The sequence below is a fragment of the Pinus tabuliformis genome, chromosome 3_2 (assembly GCF_031772625.1).
Source record: "Pinus tabuliformis cultivar Carrire ecotype Pingquan chromosome 3_2, CPIR1, whole genome shotgun sequence".
In the NCBI taxonomy this organism is placed as follows: Eukaryota; Viridiplantae; Streptophyta; class Pinopsida; order Pinales; family Pinaceae; genus Pinus; species Pinus tabuliformis.
In genome coordinates, this window is record NC_142302.1 from 1,228,169,958 (window position 1) to 1,228,188,083 (window position 18,126).

The 18,126-nt window shown below is 37.4% G+C and overlaps 1 pseudogene; it reads right to left on the reverse strand.

Annotated features, from left to right (window-relative positions):
- Positions 1-1,306: 1,306 nt before the first annotated feature.
- LOC149185172 (uncharacterized) lies at positions 1,307-13,140 on the reverse strand (annotated as a pseudogene).
- Between the last annotated feature and the right edge of the window lie 4,986 nt (positions 13,141-18,126).

The window sequence follows — 18,126 nt, forward strand, 5'->3', positions numbered from 1 at the left end:
CAATACGTTGGTGCATTAACCTGTGTGAACCTCAAGCTGTGTTAAATATTATTTTGACTTTTATGCACTGGTCTCACGTACTTCTAGTGTTGGCGTTGGAGTTTCTACCTCCTCAATGTGTTTTATTTTGAAATTTAGCCAAATTTGCTCTATTTTTTTGTTCTTCTTGCTATTGATATATTAATTTTGAAAAACCATGGTACGAGAAAGTCGACCCTCATTTCTGTGGTGGTGCATCTTGGTTATAAGTATGTCTGGTCAAAATCAAGTCATGTCAAATTGTATTGATATATGTCTCGTAGAAAGGATGAACGTTTGACAATCACTCTTGTTAACTATTGTCATATTTTTGAGTCTATGTTGGAATTGGCCATTTCAGCAATAGACATATTTGATGCACGAGCATCTAGTTCACGGAAGTCATGGCTAGGAGTTTGTCTCTTTCTAACAGCTTGAGTTTCAATAGTTTTTTACATTTCTAGGAATCGTTGTCTCAACCATTGTTAGCATTTTGCTTACGTGTTTTTTTTTACTTTTTAGTTTTATTTAATTTTGTTTTTAATTTACAAAGCAAGAAAAGACAGTTATTCAGAAACCATTTAATGTAACTACTGGTAGTTTGCTAACTGTCCAGTGTTCTCTCCAAAATGAAAAGAGATAACAACTAATGTAATCTTTTGACCATCATAGAATTGAAGGAAGAAAATGCATAGAGATATTTCTGAAGAAAAACACATTTGAATCCATTCCTATTACAACTTTAGTATCTTTCTTACAGAGTAAAGTTAATCTATTTTATTTTCCATAAGCATAAGGAAGACATATAAGTGAATAGCAAGCACCAGAGCGAGGAGAGTGTCCAGACAAGTTGGCAACACAAACAGAGCGAGCTTACAAAGGGAACGAGAAAGCCATTACCCAAAGAAACAAGCTACAGGTACAAAAACGAATACACAACCAATTCTCCTTTACAAATTTTAATAATCAAAACTACAGAATATATATATATATATATATATATATATATATATATATATATATATATATATATATATATATATATATATATTTGTCAAAAGTCGAGTATCACAGTTCACTGTTCAAAGACCAATAAATAAAACAGAGTCGACGAAACTCCAAACACCCCGCGAGGTCATTGCATGACCGCGTTAATACATATATAACTGCAACAGCAGAGCTACAAATACACAGTGGATCCACAAGCACAGTGCCAAGAAACTGCAGAGCTGAAGCCAAGCGATAGCTAAAGACTCATAAACCCTATGAACAGTAAACCCTCGGTTAATCAAACAGGAAGACACCAAGGAGCGACCCTACCTGGTTCAGGTGTGGGAGGCACGACATGAGGACCACGAACAAGCCCATCACTCACCTGCATTGGCCAACAAATAGGCCATTAGCAACAAGAAACAAAACCATGGTTACAGTACAAGACACAACCAGAACAGAGGAAAGGGTTATGAGTAACTTACCAAGGGAGAGTCAAGCCTGTGCAAGCCGGAAGAGGAGCCACAGGTCCAAGGTTATAGTCATAGAGTTGCTCGCTGCCCACAAGGAGCACAAATTGTCAATGATGGTGAAAAAACGAAGCAGATAAGACCAGCATGGAGGGAGGACATACCTTTTGGACAATCGCCAAGTCAGTGCCGAAAGCCGAGTCGCTCCATAACTACAACCTGTATCAAACCAAGCAAACAGTCAAACTATGAAGCAAGCGCATGGAGGACAGTCATGTAAGCCAAAGCTGCAACTGAAAACACAACTAGAGCTGAGCGAAATTGACAACAGAGACCGATACCAAGGGTTCCAAACCCGGGTCTCGAAACCAAGCACGAAACAAGGAGCCAAGACATTTTCTGCAAGTCGAAACCCTCACCGAGTTGCAAGACAGGCACAGTGGAAATGAAACCCCAAACAAAGAGACACAGAAAACCCTCATCCCATGGAACCACAGATCTCACACGCAACATAGTGAAAATAACAAATGAAATGAATAGTCAATGTTTTGGAGTATAGAAGGAGCGGGAAGGAATAAATCCCAAGGCCAGGACACATGTCCTCATCTCAATAAAATGCCAGTACAACAACATTAAAGTCAACCAACCACACGTTAATAAAATTTAATCAACAATTTATCATTAACCTGAAATTGTAAAGGGCTGGACCCATCAATATTTCTTTGCAGAATTAATGGATTACCACATATGATGAAAGCGTGACATTGAATATGACATTAGAATATCGTGATTGGGGCTACATCAGGGATTAAAGGATGATGGACAACTAAGTTAAAGTTTGTGTGGGTTTGTGGAATAGACTCATGATGATGGTGTATTATGTGTCACATACATTTATTAGTAAGAAAGTCTAAGATGTTTTGTAGTGGCCTTTGGAAAGTATGTACCTCATATCTCTATGAGATGGAGTGTGTAATCTAAGCCTCACGAGGCATGTGTACCCCCATAAAGTTCATGGTAATCTTAAAACCACTTTGGAAGTGCAAGTTTATGGTAAGCGAGAAACCACTTTGCAGTGTAGGTTTGTGGTAAGCCAAAAACCACGTGTGAGAGTGAAGTGGATAGGCATTCATGTAGGCATGGTTTAGGGTCAGCTAACAAAACCCTAGGCATGGTTTAGGGTAAGCCAATAAAACTAGAACATGGTTATGGGTAATTCGATAAAACCGATGATGACGATGATGCAGCGGGTTTTGTAGGTATAGATATGCAGATAATAGTTGATTGAACCATGTATTTGAAGGACATCCTAGTAGATTGGCGGTTGCAGCGGTTGGTACTCATGCATTACGGTAGATGGTTGTTCCTTTATATGGACATCGACATATTCATTTTTATCATATTTGTAAACACCAAGACCACAATTAGACTTTGTTCATTGATATCAAGACAAGTAGTCATTAAATGGGGGACTTGGAAAAATATAACTCCTACTTGTCTTTGGTGTGCTATTCAATTCTAGAATGAGTTTTTTCCAATTAGTTAGGCTTTTGTTCACGTCTAGTTGGTTGAGAGGTTATCTTCAACTAGTTAGCTTCCTAGATTGGTGTGTGGTTGAGATATTCACTCAACGAGGAGATTGTATGTCCAAGATAGATTAGCTATCTCCAAGCACACATTATTTTATTTATATTGTATTATTAACTGATGTGAATATAAAATTTTGAGTGCATTTAGAAAATTGTCTTGTAGTAGCTACATAAAGGTTGTAACAAGACCAATTGTTGAAGAAATGTGCAATAGCACTACATTCCAAAAAATGAAGTTACTAGATCCTATTTGCATCCATGTTGCCAAGCCTAAAATGTTGGGAAGTTTGTGCCATGTCGCTTCGTGTAAAATTCAAAATTTTCAAAATTATGATATGACTCAAAATATTAAAAAAAGAGAGATTACAACATTGAAAATAATTGCATGAAATGAAAAAGATCAAATTTTGTAAATGTATAAAAATCATTGCAAACTACCAAATAATGCACTTTAAACATTCTATAATAACCGGAAGAAAACAAACAAAACAAATAAACAAACAAACATCACTTTGAAAATGTTCCCTCTACAAAATTATAGATCCCTTTACATAATGTACAAAGTTGTAATGGTCCAGAAATGGAACTTTATAAAACTTCTACAACATTTCATCTTTTCAAAAGATAAATACAATATGCATTGAGCTTGAAAAGATTATAAGGAAATAAATCTATCATAAACACAAAAAGTGAAAGAAAGTAAATAAATAAAATTAATTGATATGACATTTTTTAACATAAAAGAAAAATGCCAAATAATTCAAATTATCTTAGAAATTTGAAATATAATGATATTCATTTGAATTATGAAGATGATGGAATTGAAATTATTTATTTTAACTAAACTTTAATTACAATTTACAACAAAATTAGATTAATTTTAAAAAATCATGATAAAATATTTTAATTCTAAATTATTATACTTAATAATATAATAAAATAAATATATACAATATTCTATATTGTTTTTCTTATTTGATCTCCTTTAAAACACTATCTAAAAATACATCTCATAAAGATTAAACTTCCCTTTTGTTCATAGATTAGAATCCCATTATAATTAATACAATGATGAAATATTTTGAACACATTAAAAAAATATTCCATGAAAACCAATAAATTTAAATAATAAATTAAACAATAGCATTCATAGAATATTAGAGGAAAATTATTACAATGTCATTCATAAAGTTAAATAATAAATTAAACAATATCATTCATAGAATATATAAGGATTAGATAAATAATCTATGTCTTATTATAAATTTATAAATAAACAAACCCTTTTACAATGAAACAATAAAACAATTTTTTGCTCACTTCTTCTATTCAATATTATGTAACTATCTGCACTTAATATTTTTCCATTTTTTGCTCACTTCTTCTATTCAATATTATGTAACTATCTGCACTTAATATTTTTCCAATAAGTAAATATCATAAGATATTTTTCATGCATTATATTTAATATACTAACTAAACAAGTGATTACTTAAACATAAATATATATATCACTTATAAAGATAAGAATAAGAAAACACTGGATCATGATGATATCCTTGAGTAAAATGAAAAGAATTGACCTATAACATACCAATTAAAATATAAAAGGCCAAATGGAGATGTCTAGCATAAGTATAAAGCATCGTTGGAACCCAGAATTTTCATGACAACACCCGAATTTAAGAATATTGTTGGGCACACGCCTGGTAAATTGGCATTTTTCTTTTTCATATTTTAAACAAAATGATGTGTTTGCTGAACCCTAATATTATAATACATCTTGCAATAAGCTCAAATAAGTGTTCTCTATTTTTTGAAGTCATTTAATCATAAGGTGCAGTTATATCTGTGAATGCAAAGACGCCACGCGGCTTCCAGCAAATCTAAGGGCATGTTTTACATCATGAGAGTTATTATTTATCATGGTAAAGCTAAGCATCTCTTTACAAAATTGTTTAATTTCATACATTTTGATTGAATGTTAAATTTTAATAATAAAAACTTTTTAAAATACAGCGTAGTGTAACTTAACTGATGCCTTTTTTTTTTCTTGAATCTTAAATTTTTATGTTTCTCTTTTAACGAAGGTCACAGGTCCTATTCGAAACAGCGGACGAGGCAGTCAGCCCAGCGTCTGCCAAGGCTGTGGCCAATGCTCAACTCTTTTTCACAACTCTATGTTGCTCCCCTCTTCTGAAAAGACGATCATGAGATTCTAGCTGGCCGATAATACATTGCTTTCTATATTTCGATATCGCCCGCAGATTTTTATCAGTCGCATTGTGATCGCCTTTCTTTACTTGCTGGACGATGCTGACATCCCACCCTATCGCCGCCTTTAGCGCAATGCCTGACGATGGAAAATGAAGTAAATCACAGTGCTGATTGCAGGTGGCCCGCTCAGCCCTCGAATCAGCTGGTTTGGTCTTCCTCTGATAAGGACCCACCCATTTGAATTGCATGTAACAAAACTTCCTCCACGGTGGAATGCACATTCCTCGCTCCCTCAGCGATACTTCTGGCTGCGCTGCACATCACTTTAACGATCCCAAATAATTTGTCTGCCCTCCCCACGAACAAAGTAGGAAGTTGCTGAAGCAACGCGTTGTATGTTGGGGATTTTTCTGATAAAATCCCAAAAACAAAGAAAATAAACTCCACAGAGGCAATGCTTTGTTTCACCTCCACACGATCCTTTTGCACAGGGAAGCCAAAAAAATTTACTGAGGAACAGAGTATTTCACCACCTCAAAAAAAACATTTCTATTGATTAAAACATAAACCCTGATACATATTCATCCTCTTTGCTGAGAGGGATTCACCAAAAAATTACATTCAACAAAACTCTGTTTTCACGTGAGAATTTACTGAGCTGGGTTTAACTCTCTTACACCATACATGATAAACTAACTACAAAATAAAACTATTTATTTTTTTACAATAACGCACAAGCTCCAATTCTTTGGATATTACATTGCGTATATGATATTACAAAGTGACCATACCTTTCTTTTAAATTCTCCATACGTTCGTGCAATTAAAACTGAGACATCTCACCTACTATCTACGAACAAAAATTAATTCATTAAATTTCTTTTCGGCGGTCAACCCAAAGGCTTTTACTCCACGCAATGTTTTAATGTTGGTTTGTATGCAGCTTTACACAATCAACGGACGAGAATGCTGGAGACAATCGAACGGCGGACAGAGATATCGGGAGGCATTACATGACTGAACGATAGCACCCGAGAAATTACGTTTGCTTACGTATGGGGAGAGCCACGCGTCTGCACAATATTGTATCGGGCTCAAAAATACGGAAACCACTTTTACTCAAAAGCGGTCCGAGATCCCTCAAGGTGGTTTGTGGTTTCGTTGCGCGGTTTTGGAGTTATAAATGCGCAGTTTAAATTACATATTCAACTCTCCCCTTTAATTTCAACTGCTGGGCATTCGGTCATACCCAGACACTTTCTCAAAAATTCAAAGCTTTTCTGATCCAGTGGCTTTGTCAAAATGTCTGCAACCTGTTCCTGAGTCCTGCAATGTTTTAAGACAATTTCCCCATTGTTCACCAATTCTCTGATGTAGTGAAACCTTGTATCAATGTGTTTCGTTCTCTTATGAAACACTGAATTCTTTGACAATGCAATAGCTAAGCTATTGTCACAAAAAATCACTGTCGTTTTTGCCTGCTCTTGGCCTAAGCTTCTCAACATTCTTCTCATCCACACTGCTTGACATGCTGCTGCTGTAGTTGCCACATATTCAGCCTCTGCTGTAGACAATGCTACAATGGACTGCTTCTTAGAAGCCCATGAAATGGCTCCTGAACCCATATGAAAAACATAACCGGAAGTGCTTTTCCGATCATCTACACTTCCAGCCCAATCACTATCAGTGTATCCAATTAAATCTGAATGTTCTGAGACATTATATAAAATTCCAAACATTTTGGTACCTTTGACATACCTTAAAATTCTTTTTGCTGCCTGCCAATGTGCCTCCTTTGGCCTCTCCATGAATCTGGAAATTAAACTAATAGCATACATAATGTTAGGCATAGTAGCTGTTAAATACATAAGGCTGCCAACAATACTCTTGTACAAACTAGGATCAAAATCCTTGCTGCTGTCCTCTCTACTGAGTTTTAATCCCATTACTGTCGGAGTGATCGCTGCCTTGCATTCTTGCATGTTAAATCTGTTCAATACTTGATTTACATATCTTGCTTGTGAGATAAAAATTCTTTTTTCATTTTGATCTACTTCTATGCCTAAGAAGTATCTCAAGAAACCCATGTCAGTCATTTCAAATTCTTCCTTCATGACTGATTTAAAATTCTCAATGAGCTGATCATCATTACCTGTGAAAATAACATCATCAACATATAAGACAACAATTAAAATTTTACCATCCTTTTCTTTGATGTAGACGGTGGGTTCTCCTTCACACTTGTCGAATTCATTATCCAATAGATATGAATCTATCCTGTTGTACCATGCTCTTGGCGCTTGCTTCAGCCCATAAAGAGCCTTCTTCAATTTGCACACTTTGTGCTCTTCACCTTTCTTCTCATAGCCGAGAGGCTGTTCAATGTACACCTCTTCTTTTAACACTCCATTTAGGAATGCTGACTTCACGTCCATTTGGTAGACTTTCCATTTGTTTTGTGCTGCTATGGACAACACTGCTCTCACGGTTTCCATTCTTGCAACCGGTGCGAAAGTCTCCTCATAATCTCTCCCATACTGCTGCTTGTACCCCTTGACAACCAGCCTTGCCTTGTGCCTTTCTATCTTGCCTTCAGCATTGCTCTTGGTCTTGTAAACCCATTTTACTCCAATGACTTCTTTGCCTTTTGGTAGCTCAACCAAGTCCCATGTTTTGTTTCTCTCTATGGCATTCATCTCTTCATCCATAGCTTCTATCCATTTCCTATCTTTAATTGCATCCTCGAAATGAATAGGATCATCAACATGACAATACAAGGCAAATAAGGAATTCATTCCTTCATTATAAATATCACTTAGATTTCTAAATTTCTTACCTCTTTCACTTGGTGTGCAAGTGCTTGAAGATGCACTCGAATTTCCTCCTTGTGGTGTGCTTGGAGAAGCACTCTCATTTATCCTCAATGGTGTCCCTTGCTGTCCTTGTGTTGGCACTGCTGTTTGGGGATGCATTTCAGCCACTTCCTCTTCATCTTCATCATGAGACAAACAGTTTTTAACATTCATTGTTTTCTCTATGCTTCCATCCCAAGCTTCCTCTTCAATGAATTGAACATCTCTGCTGACGAAAAACTTCTTGGTAGATGGGATATACAACCTGTAGGCTTTGGATTCCTCACTGTATCCAATGAAGAGACATTTCTCCCCTTTGTTGTCCAACTTCCTCCTTAGTTGATCTGGTATGTGTGCATAGGCCACACATCCAAAAACTCTCATGTGGGTGACTCCTTGCTTTCTTCCACTCCATGCTTCTTCCGGCACTTTGTTCAACACTGCTTTTGTAGGACACCTGTTCAAAATATACACTGCACAATTTACAGCTTCAGCCCAATAATCATTTGGCAAATGCTTTGCCTTTAGCATGCTCCTCGCCATATCCATGATGGTCCTGTTCTTCCTTTCAGCAACTCCATTTTGCTGTGGGGTGTACCTAGCTGTAAATTGTTTGTGAATTCCATTTTCTCTACAAAATCTTAGGAATTCCTTGGAGATATACTCACCTCCACTATCAGTTCTCAAAACTTTTATATGCAGCCCGCTTTGGTTCTCCACAAGTGCTTTGAAATTTCGGAATTTCTCAAACACTTCACTTTTGTTTTTAAGGAAATATACCCAAGTTTTTCTTGTAAAGTCATCAATGAATGTTAGGAAATATTGGCTGCCTGCTAATGATGGCGCTTGCATCGGTCCACATAAATCTGAGTGGATGATCTCTAAGGGTGCCTTTTCCCTTATGCTTTTACCTGATGGAAAACTTTCTCTATGTTGTTTTCCCAAAATGCAACCTTCACAAAGGCTGTCCGGTTTCTCTATCAATGGTAATCTTCTTACCATTCTTTTTCTGCTTAACAATTTAAGACCTCCAAAGTTGAGATGTCCAAATCTCAAGTGCCACAACCAATTTTCATCCTTTGGCATGCTTTGGAAAGCCTCTTGGGTGACTGCTGCAGTTTCTCCTTTGTTTTTCAAATCTGCCCTTATTCGAAGAGGGAACATCCTATTCCTTGTCATTTTTACTTCAGCAATGCATCTTTTGCTAGGTGCTATATCCATGATGGTGCATACATCATTTTTAAAGAAAACATTGTACCCCTTATGGACAAGCTGTCCAATACTCAAGAGGTTACATCTCATTCCAGGGACATAATAGACATCTGCTATGGTTTTCCTTTCTCCTTGCTTTGTAAATATTTTTACCTCCCCTTTTCCCATAACAGAGATTTTACAATCAGTTCCTAGTGTAACTTCTGATTTCACATTCTGATCTAGAGCAGAAAAGAAGGCTATGTTTCCTGTCATATGGTTGCTGCAACCTGAGTCTAAAAACCATATGTCTTCACTGTTTGTTTCAGCCATGTTACAAGCTAACAACACATTATTTTGACTATTGTTTTCTCTAGTGACATTTGCATTTTGTCTATTGTTCATATCATGCTGCTTCTTCCTACATTCACTGGCATAATGCCCATATTTTTTACAATAATAGCATTGGACATTGGATTTTTCATACCTTTGTCCTTGAGCATGATGTTGTCCTCCTTGTTGGCTGCCGCCTTGGCCTTGGTTCTGATTTGGATTGCTGCCTCTTCCTTGTGCATTTGCTGGGTTGTTCCTTCCACCTCTGTTCTGGTTTCTGCCTCTTCCTCTTTTGTTTCATCTGCCTTGACATCTTCCTCTTCCAAAAGACATCTGGGTCTTGAAGGCTTGCTCTAGGGATGAGTTTTCATTTCTACTCAACCTCTGCTCATGTGTTATCAGTGATGCATGTAGCTCATCAACTGAAAATTTTGAGAGATCCTTTGTCTCTTCAATGGTGGTGACAATCGCATCAAACTTTGAGGGTAAGACCCTCAATATTTTCTCCACAATCCTCCTTTCTTCAATGGTTTCTCCATGAGTCCTCATCTGTGTGACCAAACCAATTACTTGTGTGAAGAATGAGTCAATGTTGTCTGACTCCTTCATGTTCAGATTCTCAAAATCTTTTCTCAGCAATTGTAGTTTTGCTGTCTTCACTCTCTCCATGCCTTGATAGGCTGTCTTGAGGGTTTGCCATGTTTCATTGGATGTCTTAGCTGCTACTAACCTTGGAAACACACTTCCATGCACTGCTTGATACAAGAAGAAAAGGGCTTTTGAATCCTTCTTCTTGTAGCTCTTTAATAGATCCTTTTCTCCTTGAGTTAATGCATTAAACTCATTTTCATCTGCTGGTTGTTCAAAACCTTCCTCAACTATTTCCCATAAGTCTTGGGAAGCAAACAAGGCTTTCATTGTTATTGCCCAATAGTCATAGTTTTTACCATCAAATAATGGGAGCTGCATACCCATGCTATTACTGGTGCTTGTGCCAGCCATTCTTGCAGCCTCAACTATGCTTCAATTTCTTGACTGTGTATTTTAAAACAACTGACTGCTTCTTCAGCAACACAGGAAAAAAACTTTGTGAAATACCTGAGTATTTTCTTGACTGAGCCTTCACCCTGCTTGAGAATTCTTACTACTGCAACAAACTCCTCCCTTCAGCTTCTTGAACACCTTCAAAGAGCCTAAGCCTGCTCTGATACCACTGTTGGGGATTTTTCTGATAAAATCCCAAAAACAAAGAAAATAAACTCCACAGAGGCAATGCTCTGTTTCACCTCCACAGGATCCTTTTGCACAGGGAAGCCAAAAATTTTTACTGAGGAACAGAGTATTTCACCACCACAAAAAAAACATTTCTATTGATTAAAACATAAAGCCTGATACATATTCATCCTCTTTGCTGAGAGGGATTCACCAAAAAATTACATTCAACAAAACTCTGTTTTCACCTGAGAATTTACTGAGCTGGGTTTACTGCTGTAAAACCCTTTTTACATTACTGCTGTAAAACACTTTTACTCATACTGCTGTAAAAAAAAAACTTACAAATCAATTCTTCACATTACATAAACTGCGATGCATTTCTATTGCATGAGTTCCACAAAAATTTCACGGTGTGCATTCCCCTTCACACTGCTGTGTGAAAAACCTATGTTTTTTTTGCACGCTGCTCCTTCGTTCTTTTTACAATGGTCAATGCAACTTTACAGCCCTCCCCTGTTCTCTTTTTCGCACTGTTGTGCGTTCATATTTTTTTAACTCTCTTACACCATACATAATAAACTAACTACAAAATAAAACTATTTATTTTTACAATAACGCACAAGCTCCAATTCTTTGGATATTACATTGCGTATATGATATTACAAAGTGACCATACCTTTCTTTTAAATTCTCCATACGTTCGTGCAATTAAAACTGAGACATCTCACCTACTATCTACGAACAAAAAATAATTCATTAAATTTCTTTTCGGCGGTCAACCCAAAGGCTTTTACTCCACGTAATGTTTTAATGTTGGTTTGCATGCAGCTTTACACAATCAACGGACGAGAATGCTGGAGACAATCGAACGGCGGACAAAGATATCGGGAGGCATTACATGACTGAACGATAGCACCCGAGAAATTACGTTTGCTTACGTATGGGGAGAGCCACGCGTCTGCACAATATTTTATCGGGCTCAAAAATATGGAAACCACTTTTACTCAAAAGCGGTCTGAGATCCCTCAAGGTGGTTTGTGGTTTCGTTGCGCGGTTTTGGAGTTATAAATGCACAGTTTAAATTACATATTCAACATTGTATTCGTCAATCGGTCGGGCGATCTCGAATTGTTCCCTGAAATTGATGTCCACGAAGCAACGCTCATTTCTGAATTTCGATCCCTCAAAAACCACATCAATGAACTCATAATCTCCTGTACAGCCGAAGCAGATCATAGGTAGTTTTAATAATGCACAAGAGTGGTAGCAAATAAATCTATTTGAGCTGCACTTATATATATTCCCAATTCTATTTAAAGAAGATTGACTGACCTGCAGGATATGACAGTGTTTTCTCCCAACGAGACTCGCAGACAGCTGCATCGTATCCTGCGAATCGCAAATATTTCATGACAAAGCGGCGTGGTGGACCGTTCTGCTCCACATTCTTAGCAGCAATAAGCCATACAGTTTCCCTACCCATTGCTACAGCTTTCTCTGCATCTAGCAGCAGACTCATTTCAATTGTAAATGCAGTGCTGCTGCTGGAGGAAACACCTGCACATACAGAAATGTTGGTGTGTGTATATATATATATATAAACCTAGTCTAAGGTATCTGATAACAAGAACAGATTCATTTTTTTTTTCTTTACTGCTTAGAATCATCAAGTGTCATTAATCTTCGGGACAGATAGATGAATCAAAACCCAGCACAAAAATTATCAATGTGATGAATGTGAGAGAAGAAACTCAAATTCAATTCAGGTCACGAAACCTCAATTATGAAAAGAGCGTATCGTTGATATACCTCCAATATCTGGCAGAGTTGTTCCCTGAAAAGCGCATTAAAATCTCTAGTATTTGAGTCCTCGGCGTCGATTTGGCAATCTTCAACAATACAGATAGAAGGCGAGCACTCTCCCTGTGATCCATCTTGATCGACAATCCCAAAACAAAAAATCATGTCAACAAGCATTTCAAACTCGATGTAGTGGTCGCTACTACTGGTGCTGCAATTGTTGGTGGGCATGTGCAAGTTTCCCAATAACCTTTCCCTGACAGCTTCGTTTAGAGGATCCATGACACAATTGGGTTTGATGGACTGTGAGCCGAGGTTAAGATATGGGGGAGGGACAGCACAAACATTGGGTAGCTGGAATCTGTCAGTTTTCATGTTCGCATTTCTAACATGCGTTCTTTGGTGCGGTTGGTCCGCTGCGATGGAGGCGGATCCCGGCGCTGCGAAAAGGTACAGGCCAGACATTTCCCTCTGGAGAGCAGTGCGAAAGAAAGTAGTAATCCAAATTTAAAAACCCGGGCAGGATGCTGAATAGACATTTGTGGGTTGGTTGGGAGTAAGCGCAAGAAGCCAAAGCAGATGCAGATCTCCAAGTTGCCCCTCGACACTCCCCACCAGGCGCTGTGGTGCGTATTCACTTTGTGGCACGGACTCCAATAATTGGCCATTGGATTGCTCTTCATCTGGTAGGGAAGGGGCACATTTCGACCATGTTTGGAATTTCAAATTCTGCGTGCCCGTCAAAGGAAAATTTTCACGACTTTTTTACATTTTACACATCTTTTATTTTGTGTTTTAAGTCAATAAACCACTTTTTTGTTAGACAAGAGTATATATAACACATAGGGAATTTATACTCAAAGACTTAGACGGCAATAGCAATGAATAATTTCAAAGAAATACAAATGGAAAAATAACATGATTACTCAATCAGAAACAACGGAATAGATAAAACAATTACATAACAGGCTTGGTCCTCGGCTTGCTTTCCTTGGCTAGAGCAATTACAAATTTATAGAGGGAGAAGAAAGATCTAGAATCCTTTATGTGATTCAGATGGAGATCTGGAATGATGTAGAAACGAATGGAGGTGTAGAAAGATCTAGAACCCTGGAGATCTAGAAACTGATGGCGGTGTAGAGGAATCTAGAATCCTGCATGTGATTCTTGAATTTTGCTTCGCACTTAACATTTTCCCACTTGAAGCTAAATAAGAGTTATCTAGTCACACCGAGTCCTACCATGCCTCTACATAAATCATGTTTATTTCGTGGTAGAATCTTACTGCCTATCTGTATGGATCTTTTCCAAGGATAATTGTTCTTCGTCCAACACATGCCGAATCCAATGGTACCTTAAGTCAATGTGCTTGGTTTTTGAATGAAATGCTGGGTTTTTCGCCAAATGAATGGCACTCTGACTATCACAATATAACACATACTTATCGTGCTTTATTCCTATCTCTCCTAGGAATCGCTGCATCCACAACATCTCTTTACAAGCTTCTATTGCAGCTATGTACTCTGCTTCTATTGTAGAGTGGGCTACTATTCTTTGTAGCTTTGACACCCAAGATACTACTGCGCCTGCAAATGTATCAAAATAACTTGTAGTGGACTTTCTGGTATCCATATCTCTAGCGATATCCGCATCTGTAAATCCTTCAAGCGCAGTCTCATCATGACCAAAACATAAACAATAATGACTAGTACACTTGAAGACAAAATCCATTTTACTGCTTGCCAATGTTGTTTGCCTAGATTGGAAAAGAACCTACTCACTACTCCCACTAAATATGAAATTTTTGGTCATGTGCATACCATGGCATACATCAAATTGCCAACTGCTAAAGCAAAAGGACTCTTGCTCATCTCTTCTTTCCCCTTGTCATCACTAGGACATAATTCAGTACTCACCTTGAAGTGGGCTACAAGGGGTGTACCAATTGGCTTGGCATCCTTCATATTAAACCTGTCAAGCACCTTCTTGATATATTTTTTCTTGTGATAGCCACAACCTTTTGTATTTCCTGTCACGCATAATCCGCATGCCCAATATCTGTTGTGCTGGTCCCAATTCCTTCATTGCAAATTTGCTACCCAAATCTTTCTTCAACCTATTGATATTATTCTTATCATGCCCAACAATCAACATGTCATCCACATATAACAATAATATGATATACTTTCCTCGATCATACTTCTTGATATAGACACAATGGTCAGCTTCCAACCTCTAAAAACCATGTTCCAACATGAATGAATCAAATGTTTTGTACCTTTGTCGAGGTGCCTGTTTCAACCCATAGAGACTCTTCTTCAACCCACAAACAAGGCCTTCTTTGCTTTTTTCTATGAAGCCTTCTCGTTGCTCCATATAAATTTCTTCCTCCAATTCACCATGAAGGAATGCAGTTTTTACATCTAACTATTCACATTCTAAGTCTAAAGCAGCAACTAGACCTGGAATGACTCTAATGGATGACATTTTAACAACAGGTGAGAAAATTTCAGTGAAGTCAATACTTTATTTTTGGGAGGTTTACCTTCATGCTTAATCCTGTACACCCATTTGTTTTGTAGAGATTTTCTACCTTTTGGGAGGTTTACCAACTCCCAAGTTTTATTTTCTAGCAAAGAGTTCATTTCTTCTTCCATTCTTTACTCTACTCGACTTTACAAGCTTCTTGAAAACAATTATGTTCACCTTCATTAGTCAACAAAATATAGTTTGAAGGAGGATACCTTTGCGAAGGCTTATGAGGCCTAGAAGATCTGTGAACCAACTATGGTGGTGCATTATAAGGTTGAGTCTCCTGTAAAGGTTCCTGCAAGATTCCTTCTTGTTCATCATTTTCCACTTGTTTTTCTTCATGCTCCTGAATTTGTTGTTCATTTTCCTGTATTGGTGGTATGTTTTCCTATTGCTCTTCAAACCTGTCAATAACCTTCTTGACCTCCAACTCACCTACAGTCCTCTTGAACATTTCTAATTCATTAAATATAACATCCCTGCTTCTAATCATTTTATGTTTGATTGGATCCCATAGACAATAACCAAAATCTTCATCTGCATATCCAAAAAAAATGTATTTCATAGATTGATCATCTAGCTTAGTTCTATTTTCTTTGGGAATATGTATGAATGCTTCACATCCAAAGGTTTTCAAGTGAGAATAATTCAAATTCTTACTAGTCCAAAATTCTTCAGGGATACTGCCATCCAAGGCTGTAGTTGGAGATCTATTTATGAGGTAGCAAGCGGTTCTGACTGCTTCAGCCCAAAAATTCTTCTCCAAACCGGAAATGGGCAACATAATTTGCACCTTTTCCATAATGGTGTGATTCATCCTTTCTGCGACACCATTCTGTTGAGGAGTACGAGGCAGAGTCTTCCCATGCTTTATGCCAAACCTGTTACAATATTCCTTAAATGAATTTGAGCAATATTCTCCACCATTATCTGTTCTTAAACACTTCAGCAATTTTTTAGTCTCTTTTTCAACAACAACATGGAATTTTTAAATATTCCAAACACTTCACTTTTATTTTTCATAGGAATGCACCATCTATAAATGTTACAAAATATGATGCTTCTCCTAATGATTTGATGTTAACAGGCTCAAACACATCTGAGTGTACCAATTCTAACACATTTTTCTTTCTGTCATGGCCACGCCTAAAGAATGAAACCCTTCTTTGTCTACCATATATAAAATGCTCACAAATATCAAGATTGTAGGATTTCAAACCTCGCAATAAATTTTTACCAACAAGGATTTTTAAGCCCTTCTCGCTCATGTGACGCAAACGGTTATGCCACAGATCTCCTGAATTTCCTTCTTTTGTGATAGCAGCCAAATCTGATTTTCCTATCAGTGTCTTCAATGTGTATAATGTTCCTGTCTTGGGTCCTTTGGCCACAACCAATGCACCTTTGTTAATTTTCCAGCCTCCTTTTCCAAACTTGTGGAATAGCCTTCATCATCCAGTCGTCCCGTAGAGATTAAACTCATTTGCATTTTTGGTACATGCCTAACCTGTTTAAACAATATATCTTGTCCATCTTTCATCTTGATCTGGACATCTCCCACTCTAACAATACTGCAAAAATGATTATTCCCCAAATGCACTCTACCATAATCACCAGGATTTTATGAAACAAAACTATCTTTGCGTGGGGTTACATGGTGAGATGCCCCAGAGTCAAGGATCCAATCAAAGCTACTGCTAGATGTATACACACATTCATCCTCTACTGAAATAGTAAACAACACATCACCATCTATGGCTACAATAGTAGTCTCACCTTCAGTTGTGCTAGATGACTTGTGATTTGTACTGGACGGTCTCTGATCCTTTTGTCCTTTCTTCCAGAATAAACATTTTTTCTTCATGTACCGGGGTTTGCCACAATGAAAGCAGATGATTCTGCCTCTCCTTGATTTTGATCGGCCTCTCAATCTTGATCGCCCTTGTCGGCCTCGATCCATTCTCCTACCACGATCAGTTAGAGCTAGAGCCTCTCCTCCCTGGTTTTCTGTAATTGACTTACGACACAGCTCCTCATTCAGTAAACTGTTGTTGACATCATCAAACTTCAGGGTCCCTATAGTTTCTGAAGTCCTCATAGCTACAATTAAATTTTCCCTGCTCTCTGGCATAGAACACATTAGCAAAATAGCTCTAATTTCAACATCTAAAATGATTTTAATAGAGGCAAGCTGATTAGTAATAATATTAAATGCATTCAAGTGCTCAACAACTAAAGCACCCTCCTTCATTTTGAGATTATAAAGCTTCTTCATCAAGAACACTTTGTTTGATGTCGTGTTCTTATTATATAGATCAAGGAGCTTCTTCCATAATCCTTCTGCCATCTTTTCTCCATTCTTTGCTAAATATTGGCGGATTGTTGCAATCACCTTTCTATCTAGCTTATTCCATTCTTCATTTGTCATCGATGAGGGTTTCTTTGTTGTGCCCTCAATTAGAAAATACTGATCCTTTAAAATCAGTATATTTGTTGGGTCCCTATAATACTAGTGATTACCCCATTACTACTGTATTTATACCCCTTATTTATATTGTTATGCCCCTATTACCCTCATATTGTTATTTATGTGCCCCATAGAATCCCTCTATTGTTATTTTTGTGGCTTTATATTATTATTGTTAGGTCGGCTGGATTATATTGTGACTCCTTAGACTCCTATATATAGAAAGGAGGTTTTATCATTTTATCATCCAAGAATTGTTCATTTATGTAATGTAAAGGAGCTTTCCCCCTCGAAGAGGCTGAATTCTAAGGCGTTGATCTATCTTTTCTATCTTTTCTTAAGCTGGTTTCATAACATTTGGTATCAGAGCTTTGGATTCTAGGGTTTCGCTGCTCCAAACAGGTCATCGTGGCATTTTCGCTATAACTTTTTTTTGTGACATTTCAGAAATC